A 14569-nucleotide genomic window follows, 5' to 3' on the forward strand; every position below is an offset into this window, starting at 1 on the left:
ACAAGAATAGCAGACCTGCAGACTGATCATCTCAACACATGAATCAGTGTCCTGCCAAGGCATCTGGAAAAGTGACGACACTCCGCCTCTCTGGCCGTGATTTCACTGTTATGTTCTGCTATTGCATGGGAATGACAGAAGGGGGAGCTCTTAATAAGTATGTGACTAAGATGTGCTGTATGAGGAGAAGAAGAGAAGAGTAAAGCGAGAAGTGAAGCTGAACTACGTCTCATGTTGCTTATTTTCTGCTATTTGAGTACAGCAACACCACAACACACTGGAGCCATTTCACATTTCTACACATCAGAGGCCTGAGTTTTCTGACATTTGCTCTAAGAGAGGAAATGAAAGACAACCCAGAACTAGAAGATCGGTTTTAGAAGGTCTGTGTCCTTCTGCTCCATCTGCAGCTGATTCCTGAACCAACCTGACAAATTTATCCCTCAGAGGAAAATCAATTTAAACTAACAACTGACTGGTGCGCAGGGGTCTGCAACCCTCTGTCCAGCTGAATGAAACGTGTTTAGGGCCACAAATATTACATAATCTGGGGGAAAAAAATGTAGCTAATAATTTCTTTGAAATATCTGCTGTAAAAATGTGTTATCGCGTTTCAACCATCACTTTATTTCCAACCATCACTTTATTTCCTTTTTCTTAAACAAAGAGAAAATCCCAAAAATATTGCAATGTATTTTCTTCTAAGGAATGTTTATATTTGTAGAAAATGCGATTAAAATCCATAATTGTCTCTAAGTGTGTATCTGCAGGCTGATGGCGCTAAAAGAAGCACGTCCAACCCAATGACAAAAAAAACCAAGGTTGTTTTGGAGTCTTTTTTTGTGGAAATTTAATCCAACCACTCAATCAAAAACAAAACAAAACAAAAAACATTTTTAAACTGTTAAAGCTTGGATTTTATATTGCATCTTTATTTAGCTGGTTCTTTATGGTTTGCTTTTTGTTATTACCAGACAAAGTCATTCAGAGCCACTTGACTTCCGGCTTCATCTCTCCATCTTCCTCCAGACAAATTCAGGCGGTCGGACATAAACACTCCTCCCTGCCTGTGGTTCTGCAGCTTCTCCCCGCTCGCAGTGAACCCGCCAGGCTCCGCGTCCTTGCAGCGAGCAGCGCGGCCCCGGCGGGTCGTGGTTAGGGGGCGTCCTTCACAAAGGAAGCAGCTGCTCTCCTCCCATTCGCTGAAACTGTAGGTGTGTCGACGGAGGGGCGTGCGCATGTGTGTGTGTGCGTGCGTGCGTGTGTTTTCTCGTCTTTCCCTCGTGACGCCACTTCCGGAGGGGTGGGAGCGCCGTGTCTCTGCTGCGCGTGGATGTGTTGGGGGGTCTTTGACAGGAGAGGCGGCGGTGGCACAGCGGGGAGAAAGCGTGGACGTAATCGGCGTCAGGGACGGAGCCCCCCCCGAACCGCCCTCCTCTTCTTCTTCTTCTTCTTCTACTTCTTCTTCCTCCACTCAACGACCCCGCGTGAGCCGAGCGAGGTTTTCCAACCAGGGAGATGATGGCTGCGTTGGACCGCTCTAAGGTACAAATCTACATTTTATCCAGTCAGTCCTCCTGCAGGAGCTGAGACGTTTCCATCAACTTAGTGAATGTTCTGGTTGCGCACCGAACAAATGCACTCATGAACTTGCGAGTTCGTTCGGCTCAGACTTCTGCACTTTGCCAAAAAATAAATAAATAAATGCTGCAGGAATCTGGAAGGATCGGCATTAATGTTGCAGCTCTATGGTGGCTAAACAGGTTCTGGTTAGTACGCCTGCGCAGCTTGCTCATCGATAAGGCATCACTCTGTGATGTAAGATCTTCGTTATAAAGCCAAACAAACACTGTCTGCGGGCTTGTTGTCACTCTGTCTGTTAAAACTGCTGCAATTAAGGAAGAGGAGCTAAACGCTGATTGAATTCACACATTCATACAGCAGAGAGTCCAGCTGCATGTTGGACAGAAAAGCAAAAGGTGCCATTCCATTTGTTTTCCTCCATCAGCCTTAATTGGGAATCAGTGGTTTTGAAATATTGTTTTCCTTGATCCAAAGCTTCAGCTTTCTGTCTGTAGTCAGCTTGTACTTTGATACACGCTTTTGTTTGATTTTACTTTATTTTCCTCTTGAAAAAAAAAAAACAAAAAGTGGCATTTACCAGGAAAATAATTACTAAAGTTGATGTTTGGGTAACAGCATGTGGAAGATGTTTTCAAAATTCACATATTATTTATACATTTTATTTATTTATGGGTTTTTGCACATGTTCTCATGTTTTCAACACTTCTGTGTTTACTTTTTACCACTTTAATGTCCGTTTTCCCACTTTTGTTCCCGATGAAAATGATGACCAATCCAAAACAAAATCCTTGGAAACATCACTGGTTAATGTGTAGCTTACGGTTGGCAACTCCTTCATAACCCTGAGACCGACCCATCTTTCTCTAAGTCACTCGTGTTCATGTTTGACACATTCAGGTGCACCGCAATACATTCACACATCTTAAAAAAAAGTACTTCCTGTAATTCAGTCCTCCAAGTGACTGAATTACAAACGTACATGCAGTTAGACAGAGTTCAGATGATTATTATTATGATTATAAAACCCCCCCAAAACTATATTTTTCAGAAAAATGCAGCACTGCTGAAGAGTAACAACAAACAGATTTTTATTGCAGAAATGATGCTGTTTTTTTTTTTCTATGTTATAGTTTTTATAATCGCTGAAAGCAGTGTCTGCCTTGGCAGTTGTCCACCAGTGGACAACACTAGGGTGTTGTACTGTAAAGTTGAGTGGAAGGAAAACCCGTCTTGTGTTGGTCCAAACAAGCAATTAGATACGGCCAACAAGTGGGACAAACAAGAAGAAAACAAAACTGATTTCTGAAGAAGCTGTTTCTTGACAGAGTGCTTTATTAAAGCGTAATAAGCGGAGGGAGAAAGTCCCTACACTTTTTCATTTGCAACTAGTCACAATTTAACTTTTAGATAGAATGGAAGAAATTGGTGAGACATTTTGCTAATAAATTGAATATAAATATGTTTTTTCTGTACCCGTCCCCCCGTTTTCAAGAAAAAAAAAAAAGCTCTGACAATGTTTTTCACTCTTATGTCCAGATAAAACATAATTATCTTACGACCGTTCTTAGAACGAATGTCACTCAACTGGTTTTCTGCAGGTTAATAGTGAAGAAGCAAACGTAAACAGCGATCAGTAAGTACCAACAAATAGTACAAAGACAGGATATAAAATTCAGTTCAATTTATGATGACATTTCACATATAATGGAAAATGACAAAAGGGTCCAAGCTAAAATGAAGTCGCAAAACTCACAGGAAATGTAACAAATAGACAAACTAAATACTGAAATATACTAAGTATATACTTAGAAATAAGACAGTATATACTTAGAAATAAGACAGAATTTGAAGATCAACTTTCAATTACAAACTTGCATCAGAAACGTTCTTTACATTTGGTCCCATGAGGTTTGCTTAGACTTAAAGTCAGACTCCATGTTGGCGGTGTGTCCGCCTGCGGTTCAAAGATCACCTTATCTAAAACTGAGCCTTGTTAGAAATCCGTTTGTACTTGTGTAATCTATCAAAGAGATGGCGTCTTTTGTTGGTTGGTTGGTTTTTTTCTTTCTGTTCTCTACTGTTATTAAAACAAACACGATTACAGTCCTGGAAATGTGACAGAATCTCCTAACCAAGCCCCGATCAAGCACTAAGGTCAAATTCTGTTTATTTTTAACTAACAAGTGATAACCAAGTAGGTTGCGTCACTGCAGAAGGTGAGATGTGCAACTTATGTATTTTTTGCTTCCCAGACGTTTTACTGGCAATTTTGAAAAATTGTTTATTGGTCACACTGTTGTGTTTTTTTTTTTTTTTTGGGGGGGGGGGAGGGGGCAGAGGTTGAGGGGGCTGTTGTTTTGTGTAGAAGCAACCATCATACTTTACAGCGTGTCCTAACAGTGTCAATTCAGAGCCCTCGACTATAAATAGTAGCAGGCATAAGCTAAAAATGTAGCCTCTCCTTTTATTTTACTAAAGTGTGAGGTGTTTAGATTTAACATTGTCATGTTGGACGATGTCTTTGGGCTATCAAGTTACTTTTCTAAATGTATAATAGCTCCAAAAAGAAGATTGATGAATTAAACTGTTTGCCAAAAATACTTTGTCAAAGCACCTTCTGATTTATTTTCAGCATTGCGACTTCCTTATTTTCTCTACGTTGAACTCTTTATTCTGAGTTAGTGAAGCTTCCTTTAGCTAAAGTCATAGTTTAGAGAGACACTAGATATGAAATGAAGGTGTCCTCTTGGATTTAGGGTCGTAATTCAGGTATAGTTTGAGTATTAGGGATGTCAGTGATCTGCATTAAAAAAAGACAAAAAAAAAAAAACACTTGCCATGGTTATGCATCATCATAACAACTAATCTAGCTGAGAAATCCTCTCAGCAGCTTCTAAAACCAGAGGGAATATTGTCAAAGGATTCAAACCCTTTGAGAAAGCAGTACACGCCCCTCGCCTGTGGTGGCGCTGCATCAACAACCGCTGAATGGAACGATGCAAACCCTCTGAAGAAGACACTGAACGTAACCTTCTTCTTCATCAAATGTAAACCAAACTGAGACGGCGAGAGATTTAAGCGGTTGTAGAATTTTTCTTTAGTATTTGGCAAAAGCCATTTCTCATGAATTATTTCATTAAATCCCCAAAAAAAAAAAAAGTTTTCTAAGTTTGGGATTTTGGCCCTGGTTGCAGAAAATTTGGACACCAGTACACAGTTTACCATTTAACTGACCATATCTGAGCTTTTATTAGAAAAAGTGCAGTAGTTTGGCGTGAATACTTTCCCTTTTTTTTGTTTTAATTTGTACCTCTCTTCAGGCTTCTCTTGGATGCTGAAGAGAAGCATCCATGTTCGCACATGAAGGTTGAAGCTGCAGCGCAGTTATTGCTTTTTTATCACAAAAGGAAGCGTCTCGGTCGCCAACTTGACTTTTATATCGACTTTATTTATAAAAAAAAGCCCACTGGGAATCCATCTGGCTTTCACAATCACTCCCTACTGGCCCGCTGAGCATTATTTATATACCATGGCACAATAACTGCAGAAAAAAAGTTGGACAATAGCGACATTACATAAACCTCCAAAGCAATCTTGCAAAAAGCTTTTAGGGAGGCTATCATGAGGCACTGCCGAAGGAGGTGGATTGGGTTCACCGTGACACAACGCTCTCCTGTCTTCTCCATATGTCTAGGTTAAGGGGTAAGGTTGCAATACAGAAGTTTTTTCTTCCAAAGAAAACACACAGGCTTGAGTAAGATCTCCCTGAACCTGGAGAGAAGGAGAAAGTGTTGTGATTATACAAAACCGACCCGTAGCGTACGTAGTCGTGTAACATCCTCGTCGCTGAGAAATGGTGGCGGTATAATGAGAATGTGGAGATGGTGGGTTTTGCCAAGTAAAATTTCAAACAGTAGTCAGTTTTTGCTCCTGAACTTCATGCTAGAAAGTTGAATCTAACGTTCCTTTAAAATAAAACAAAAGCACAGCAGATAACTGACTATTTCAACAAATTCTTTCACATGTAGATACAAGAAACCAACTGGGTTCCCAGGAGCTTGCTTGTTTGAAAAAATAGAAGATGCAGTTAGTCACTAAAACATTCAATTTCAAGGGAAATTTATTTTTGCACTAAAACTGCCAATATCTGTTGCAGTAGAATACTCTGCTAATGCTAAATTTACTTAACTCGAACGACAACTCCCAGAAGCTAACGCTAAAGCCCTAAATATGTAAAACAGTTTGCGGAAGCTAATACGAAACCGCTAAACACATAAAACATTTAGTAGAATCCAACTGCTTAAAACAATCAGCGAAAGCTAACGCTAAACCGCTAAGCAAATAAAATAATCTGCAGAGGCGAATGTTAAAACGCTAAACACAGAAAATTTGTTAAAGCTAATGCTAACCGTTAAGACGACTGCCTCGCAGTCTGTCACTCGTCTTCATGTCCTTCCATTTGACAACTGGTTTGAGAATCACAAACAGCAAAGTCCTCTGTTTCTGATTTAGCTACGTATTGTTACGTTGAAGTTGTGCGAACAGGATGAGCTCAAAACATGTGATGAGACATATAAAGTTCATGGAAGTCGTGAAAATGGGAAACATGAAGCGGTTTTCATCCTGACATTTAAGTGGCTAATGGTAAATATAGTAAAAATATATGACCTGAAGGTCAAGCATCAGAAGGTCGAAGCATTTATGTGTGTATCCAGACTTTAAAGATTTTCACAGTACTCTGCTGCACCCATTGTGGCGTTTTTAGATATTTTCCCTCAAATTTGTCTCGTTGAATTCTGCAGGATGCACATTGATGTGAAAAAAGAAAAAGGTCTCTTTTGTTTTTTGTTTTTTTGACTTTACACCTCTTTTGAAAATAACAAATTTATTGATCTCCCAAATAACCAGAAGAAAATTCAAATGTGAGCATGTAGTCTCAAGACACTGCTCAGACTTTACTGCCTCGTTATTTAACACCGATTAAATGTTTGTAGTATTTTTTATTTTTTTTGCCAAACTGATTTTCTGCCAAAGTCACTTTTGGCAAAAAAATGACATGTCATTATTATACGCAGGTGACGACATTTTTCTCTGCTACCAAATTTTGATTAAATCTATATATAATTTTTCTTCTGTCTTGGACGAAGGAGGATTTCAAATTGCAATGTGCAAGACAGGAACATGCTGCCAAAAATGTCAACTACTAGACATTGCATATGTTAACTTGTTTGGTAAAGTGTAACATAAAAGATAAGTTTCAAAGTCACAGTAGCCTCAGACCATGATGCTGCCCCCTCCTTGCTTCATTTTGGGTGTGATGATCCTGCGGCACTGTTTATTTTTATCTTGGTAGCAAACTTTAACTTTCAGGATTGTGAACCAAAGTTTCATTCGGGTTTGATCCGTCCCCTCCAACGACTTTTGGAGCAAGACCTGGATGCTTTCTTTTCTTCTCTTTTTTTTGAAAGATGCAAATGAGCAAATGTCAGAAATACCATAGTTAAGTCTATTTGTTTCACATATTTTGGAACCATAGTAGTTCAAAGAGGTTCCGCTTTTACTTAAAAAAAAATTCTGTCTTTTCACCAGAGGTGTGTACACTGTCTGGTGAACCTGTGCTAACACACAGAAGCAGAGAACATTTTCTCTCTTACCAAAATACCCTGGGGCTGTTTATGCTCACCTCTCTGATCCTTTTGTTTTCCAACTCGTACCCGACATCGGCCAGCTTTGACCTTCGTCTGACCGCCTCCCCCTCCTCTGAGCCTTCCTCATGGTAAAGTCCCTCTGAGTTGGATAGGATTGTGGCCCTGCAGCCAGACTTACAGTAATCAGCTCTGAACAGGAGATTGTCTGGGTTAATAATCAGGAAGGGATGCAGTATGTAAGCTAAATTTTCAAATTGGTTTTGCTTAAACTGGTGTAATAGTTAAGTTGGAGTCAGTTCAGGGGAGCAATTATGTACTTTTTGAAATGTATGTAGTTGCAGTATATTCCCACACCCCCCAAAAAAGCTGTTAAATATGGAAAATACCGACTAGAAATAATTCTCCCACCATTGTTTTGGCGCCCGTGCTAATATAGCACCCACATTTGTTGCATATAGTGCATAACCCACTGAATTTGTTGATCTGTGGAAACTATCCTAGCTTGATCTGTGGTACATTTTTAAAATAATGCATATCAACTCTATCAGAACCTCGTAGCAGTAGGCCACACAATGAGAACGTGAATCTGAGAAGCAACCGAAATGTTAATGGCAACTCTGAAGGAGCTGCAGTTGCCACTAACAGGAAGTTCTTTTGTCAATAGACTCAAAAAATGTTTGAAATTTTCTCTTTTTTTTCTGAGCGCATTAGTTTGTCTTGTCATATGTTGTTGGTTCACAATGATTTACAAAAAGCAAACAACTTTTCTGATTATTTAAAATTAACAGTTAGTTTATTGTCGAGCGGTCAAAAACAAAAATCATTAATTCCTTTTGTATTTCTGAGGATGAAAGTTTAATTCTTTTTAAACTCTTCTTTTTGGAAGTACAATTTGAGTACTTGACCATTTTTATGTGGCTACTAGAAGAAAAACATCCTAAGGACATCAGGACATATCAACATCATTCTTTAGCAAGCACAGGGAAGCTGGATACAAATGCATGCCACACATTTCAAATTTTTATCCATCAAAACCTAACCTAAAAATTTTGCACCACTTTGTGTTGGTCTAACCTAACGGATTCTAACTCATTCTAGTCAGTGATAAGAAAGTCATAAATGTGCATAACATCATAACGATGTTATGATATAAAATGCTGACCAGTGATTGAGTGAAACGACGTTTCTGTTATGCCTTCTAGTTGAGTCAGCAGATTTGTCCCTTTGGCCTGCAGCCGCTTCGTAACGGCGGCTTCTGTTTCGAGCCCCTGTTTTTAGTGTGCAGAAACATTTGGGTCTTTTGTTGTACTCTGTGAACGTAGCTGGGTGGCAAATTAGTGCTTTTTTGTCACCAAGCCCGTGTGCTGCATGCCTCTCCGCAAAACACGTGGGCCGGTTTGGCAGCCCGAGAGGGGGAACTCAGTGCTCCAGCGTCACGCTGGAAAATGAAACAAGATACACACAGCTGTCTTTGAGAAGACAAATCTCTCTCTCTCTGCTTCATGTTGTTCTTGTCTTTGTTTTGGAGATCAGACCAATCAGGCCACTTCGTACTCAGTTGTTGTTCAGCGGTGCAGGAAATTCCTTACTGGTTTGTGAAATTTAGGAGGCCCCTTTCTTTATTTTTTTTTATTTTTTATTTTTTTAATCTGCTTTGTCACGCGAAACACTCCTGAAGTCATTGATTTATTGTTGTGTCATTGTGTTTTTTATTGTTGTTTCAACTCTTCAACTTAAATATTTTTTACAGCTGAAATGTGTTGGTTTAAAGGTAATAGGAGTTGAAATGTCAGTTTTGCGAAATACAATTCTTCTTTCCAGTCTTGTTACTTTTGCCCCACATCTGTCAAGTGATAAAACTTGCAGCGATTTCTTCACTCGGACATTTATGGCTTGGATGAACTTTGGGACTTTTTGTAATGGTGATCTGCGTGATCCTCCGGACTGATTTGGAAATGAGTTAAAAAAATAAATAAAAAATTGCAAAAGTCAGCCAGCACTTGGCTCAGAACTTAAATGTTGGATTTTTAATTTTTTTATTTTTTTACTGAACATCTGGTCAAACATCTGCAAAGAGCAGGGGAGAAAACTGGAGTCAAGTATGGAGTTTTTATTGTTGTAATAAATAGCAGCGACAGCCACGTTAGTTTTAAGAATTAAAAAATGTGTCTCTTGAGAAAGCTAATTTTTAAGGACACTTTTAACTAGCTTAAACTTATGTCGGCGTATTAGTATATTTCCACCAAAAGTTGAAAGTGCTCTACCTATGAATGTCAGAAAACTTCTGTGATTAATCTAAAAATTTCAGATTTTTTTTTTTGGCACAAATTTATTTAGTTTTTTTGTCTAACTTCTGCAAAAAAGTTGTGTTTTTTTTTTTGTCTAAAAAACCTACATTAAAAAAAGTAACAGGTTACCTAGTACACATGCTCATAAGGTTTATTAGAAAATGTATTTGTTGTTTCTGCACACATTTGTTTGCATTTTGGCCCCATTTCCTCAAACTTGTGGTTGCTTTGCTAGCTGCCCGGGATACTGAATAGTTTGGACAATTCCAAGTGCCCCTGGCCGACAGGGGCCCCGCAAAATAGTTTTGTTTTTTTTAGGGAGGTGGGGATTCTAAAAATGGAAAAAAATCGAGGGCCCTTTAAATAACAAAATTAATCTTAATGTCATGTTTTTTAGCAGTAAAATTACATGTTGCCACTCCCAGACCAAAGAGCACACATCCACATTTTGGACCGACCTCCCCTGGATCTGCATGAAATGGTTCGTTCCTGCTTGAAGGTGACGGTGACCATCAGCAGACCAGAACGAGTGTGACTATTATTATGCTGCCAAGAAAAAGGATAAAATCAGGTCTTCAAAAAAGTAGAGAGAAGGAGAGAGAAAAGGGAAGTTCTCTATCTTCACTTTGTAGCCCAGTTTTTCTCCGAGAGGTGGGTAGACTGTGTGAGATTTATCAACCGTTTAGCATAGTTAGCTTAGCGACAGGCTACAGTTTGCCTCCATTCATTTAATGAATGAAGGAACAAATCTGCCAGCACATTCATATGTTTAACTTGCCCCTGTACTTTTTATTGTGTTCAATGACAACCTTTTCTCCTCTTTCTGTCTTTCTGTTCTTTTTAGAATTGCACAACAACAACAAAATATTTATTACTGACAGAAATTCAAACAATCTTTATAAAAAAATAGTGAAAAATAGCCTCCTGTCAGTCCAGATAGTCCTACACAACACGCTGACAACTTTAACAAATATGGAGAAAACATATTTTTTATTCAAGTTATAATCTGCTGCTTGAAGATAATGATAATTTTTTTTGAGAAGTCTGGATTGCTTTATGCATCTTTTGCACGTCGCCTTGATCGTTCCTTGTGTGGAGAGACGTGACACTGAAATAAATTAAACGACAAATAAAATGAATTTGTAAAATCTCTGTAAACACGTCTGTTGCTGTAAGTCTGAGCTGAGATTATTGACCACCTCTGTCTTTCTGCAACGTGTTCCACTTTACTTGCATTTTATTGAAACACCTTGCTGCTTTCCCCCCAAAACAAACCCCTACGGTCTGGGTCGACTGCTGCTCCTAAACAATTTCCTACTCTCGATTACGGTAATTAGAGATTTTCATTTGTCTGTTGTTGTGAGTCCACAACAGTGGCACACGCAGGCCAACTTTCCACCACGTAATGATGTGCTATAAACAGGCGGCGTTGGGGTGGAAGAGGAGGGGAGCAAGAGGCAGGTCACCGCAGACCCCTCAGGTAACCTGACACGGTCATACTGCAGCCTGTCCTCTGACGGCCCGGTCAGCTTGTACGCTCACCTCGCTTGTGAGAACATTTCAGTCAGTGAACACGTTGTCAGTGTAGAGGTCAGGGTCCACTGGGGGTGAGGTTGGTGGGGGGACGTTTATGTAAGTCTGTTTATTTCTCCGCCGAGGGCGGCGGTGGATGCAGGTCATATTGACAGGCAATAAGACTGCTAATCTCAGCTAGCACTTAGAAAACACGTGTTGGACACTAGTTAAAACCAGCTTGTTGATTTATGTGGCAGTCAAGCCTTGAAGTGACAATCAATTCTGTAATTTGGTAAAAGATTTATTCATTTTATTTCCATTCGTCATTCACAGAGGGATGGATTTATTGAATATTTTTTAATGTTCTTTGTGGTTAGTTCGGTTTAAAAGGAATAAAATGACTAATTTAATTTAATAAAGAAAAGAAAATGTTGTAAGGCGCAACATAAAAGTATGTGCTGGACGCAATATTTGGTCCCTTTATGTAAATTGCTGCATCAGTGCGGGTCTGTTGCAGTGTTGAGATGTTAAGTGAGCTTTAATGTTTTTCACTAAAGCAGGTATTGGTTTTTTATCGGTGTGAAGAAGTCACAAGTTTGGCAGGAAAATAAAAAGAGCATTTCCATAAAGTGATTCAGTGATGGGTTTTCGCCAAGGACATCTTTCCATTTTCCTCCAGACTCTGAGAACTTGATTTCAAAATGAAACCCACTTGGCAGCACTACTGATATTTTCCTCATCAAACCAGGTGAGAAACTTCTGACCACCCTGGTGAAGGAGCAGCTTAACACAAGAAATGTAGCTCATGTTATGAGTGGCGGTTCCTGAAGCCTCTGTCACTAAACACTTCAAGACAGAAATAAGCCACCGACTTGGCCAGGGGGGCATTAAAGTATACCCATTGCTACGCTGATTCCTCAGCATCAAATAGCTTCCATTTTGAGTCCTTAAATATAAAATACATGTAGTTCATATCAGCACTAACAAGCATGGGGTCTTCAAGTGTAATATCAGCTCTTCGCCATGTATTTAAACCATACATTTCCTATTGAAAGAATTCTTTCATCTCTCTTTGTATTGTGGCTCATTTGCCACACAAAAAAAACCACCCCACACATAATAAAGCCAAGTGCTAATTACCCTGGCTGTACTTTGGTCAGTCTCCATAACAATAAAAGGGCCTGCTTGCCAGTATATCAAAGTGAAGTGATAAGGCTTGGGTTGAGTGTTTGCTGTCCAGATTGAACTCAGAGTGTGGACTCTTCAGACACATGGACACGCTGGTGGGACAGCCCTATCAGCCCATGTTCCTTCTGTTTTGTCCCTCGGGGTCTTTCCTCTCACAGGCTTGCAGGGACTCAGGCCACAAGATAGATGGATTAAACATTAACTTGTGGCTCCTTCATTCAGTCAAACATATGGGCCGATAATGAATAATTGTACAAGCTTTTTTAAGCAGGTAGGGATTTAACGCTGGATAGAAAACGTGAAACTCTTTGATTAACTAAGGTAAGATGGTTGTCCTTCCTAACATGCCTTTTATCGTTTGTCAAAATAGGTTGTCTTTGCCCAGGGTAGAATGACTGTGTTCACAGGGCAAGCTCACACTTTAAATATGCCGGTGTGCATTACGTGCGTGGATGTTTCGCTTTGAGTAAATACTTTCATTCAACTAGAGTCGATGAATCAAGAAAGTAAAGAATCGGAAGGATACTTCGCTTCTTACGGTTTTACAAACTTCACATCAAAAACATATGTTATAGCGTGTCAGCATTATTTTTATTTCTCAATCTCAAGAACATTTCAGCAATCTACCTAAAGTGAGAAGTATTTATTTAAGTTGAATAGTGCTCATTTTTTGAAGAAATGACACAAGCAAATGCCAGTGACAGAAGTTCAGAATTACAGAGTTACTAAAGTACCTTAAATTCATGAGTTCTTGGAGATAATAAAATAATCCATAATCATCAACCTCTCTAGACATATGGCCACATGTAGATATTTAAAGTAATCTACAATTACTCTTTAAACTGAGGGTGCAAACTCCTCAGTGAATCCTTGTTGAAGACGTTTACTTTCCTAAAGGTCCACATTCACTTTGAGCTTGTTTGTGCAAGCAGATGTCTTCATGCCAATGCCACACTATACCTACTTTTATCTGCAGTAGAGTTTAAAAGCTGTCCTGTCTTGTCTTAGATGAATATAATGTGGGCTATAAATAGAAACCCATCAGATTTAGCCTTTGCTTGCACGGACAGCAATATGGTTATCGGTTGAGACTGCAAATTCAAAGTTTAACCTGTTGTACAGTAAACCATCCATAGACCTTTGTGAGAATTATTTTCCATACATGATTCCAGCGTTGATAATCGGTCAGTTATTATTTAACTGTGCCAAATCAAGCCTGTCATCTCTGGTCTTGAACTCACTCAATGTATTTGTTAGGGTCTTGCCTACTCATACCCTTTTCAAACCCTAATTCTAAGCTAATCAGTGAGCACTTCATCTCTTAGCAGTCTTGGTTTAATTGACACAAACATGTGAATCTGTTAGGCAAAACCTTTATGCAACTATAACTTAATCGCTCACTGTCCTGCTACTAAATGACATTGGATGACATTCCTGTCCATGTGTGTGTGTCTGTCTTCAAACCACATCGACTAAACGTCTCCAGACTCCAGCTAATCTGCTCTGCGTGTGTTTACATTCCTTTGCATGTTGGTGGAAACATGAGGCTAGCTTGGTCCATTAACAGGGAGTGGGAGGTGTCATGAGTTCAGTTATGAATGTATGTTTTGTAAAAATTTTCAGGTGAAAACGGTTATTATGAAACAAAGTTTTCATAGCCCTGAAATGTTTTTCAATTTCACATTATTATGTGACAGCCCATTACTTATTCCTTTGTTTACTTCCTTTTGTTTATTTTATTTTTCTGGCCTGGATTTCTATTTAATGTTCTTTTATCTCATACTGCCTATGTTCCATGTGGTGAAACATCCCCACTGTGAAACATGGCGACAAAAGCTAGTTGTCCTTTTGCATTTTGTCACAGAAAATTCCAATCAAATTGAACGAATCAAAGTTGCTTTGGTAAAATATGTTTACCACCATGGCTTTGTCTTGTCCCAATCGAGACATGATTGTTGATGGACAGTTATATTTGTGAGTTTTAGTCAAAACTTTTATTTTCCGTCCCTGTTTAGGGCCTACATTTATTTATCTACGGAGTATTCCTACTGCCACTTCTGTGAGGATGTCCAGTGCTCTCTGCAGATCTCTCCATCTTCATGTGGAGCAGTTCGGCAGAGTTTGTCAGCTAAACTACCGACCTATCAAGCCTTGTCAAACCGATGTTACAGTATACATGTCACTGACCGAGTGACATGTATACTGGGACCTAAATATATCTAAATACAGTCACAGTGTCATACTAAAATGGGAAGTACGACAGCGCATGATGCGTTGTTCATCGTTGGTTATATTTATTAAAATTTAATAAATGGTATTATGTTTTGTTATATAAAGTCTTAGTGC

At 39.2% G+C, this 14569-nt stretch overlaps 1 protein-coding gene across 1 annotated transcript in view; it reads left to right on the forward strand.

Moving 5' to 3' along the window:
- The first annotated feature begins 1423 nt into the window (after positions 1-1423).
- The window catches only part of pparab (peroxisome proliferator-activated receptor alpha b), a 35010-nt gene continuing 21864 nt past the window's right edge, over positions 1424-14569 (forward strand). Inside the window, 1 exon segment of the mRNA XM_055037064.1 lies at positions 1424-1545. The gene's annotated coding sequence lies outside the window, so the exon portion shown is untranslated.

The sequence above is a fragment of the Poeciliopsis prolifica genome, unplaced genomic scaffold (genome assembly GCF_027474105.1).
Source record: "Poeciliopsis prolifica strain line A6 unplaced genomic scaffold, Auburn_PproV2 SCAFFOLD001, whole genome shotgun sequence".
Taxonomy (NCBI): domain Eukaryota; kingdom Metazoa; phylum Chordata; class Actinopteri; order Cyprinodontiformes; family Poeciliidae; genus Poeciliopsis; species Poeciliopsis prolifica.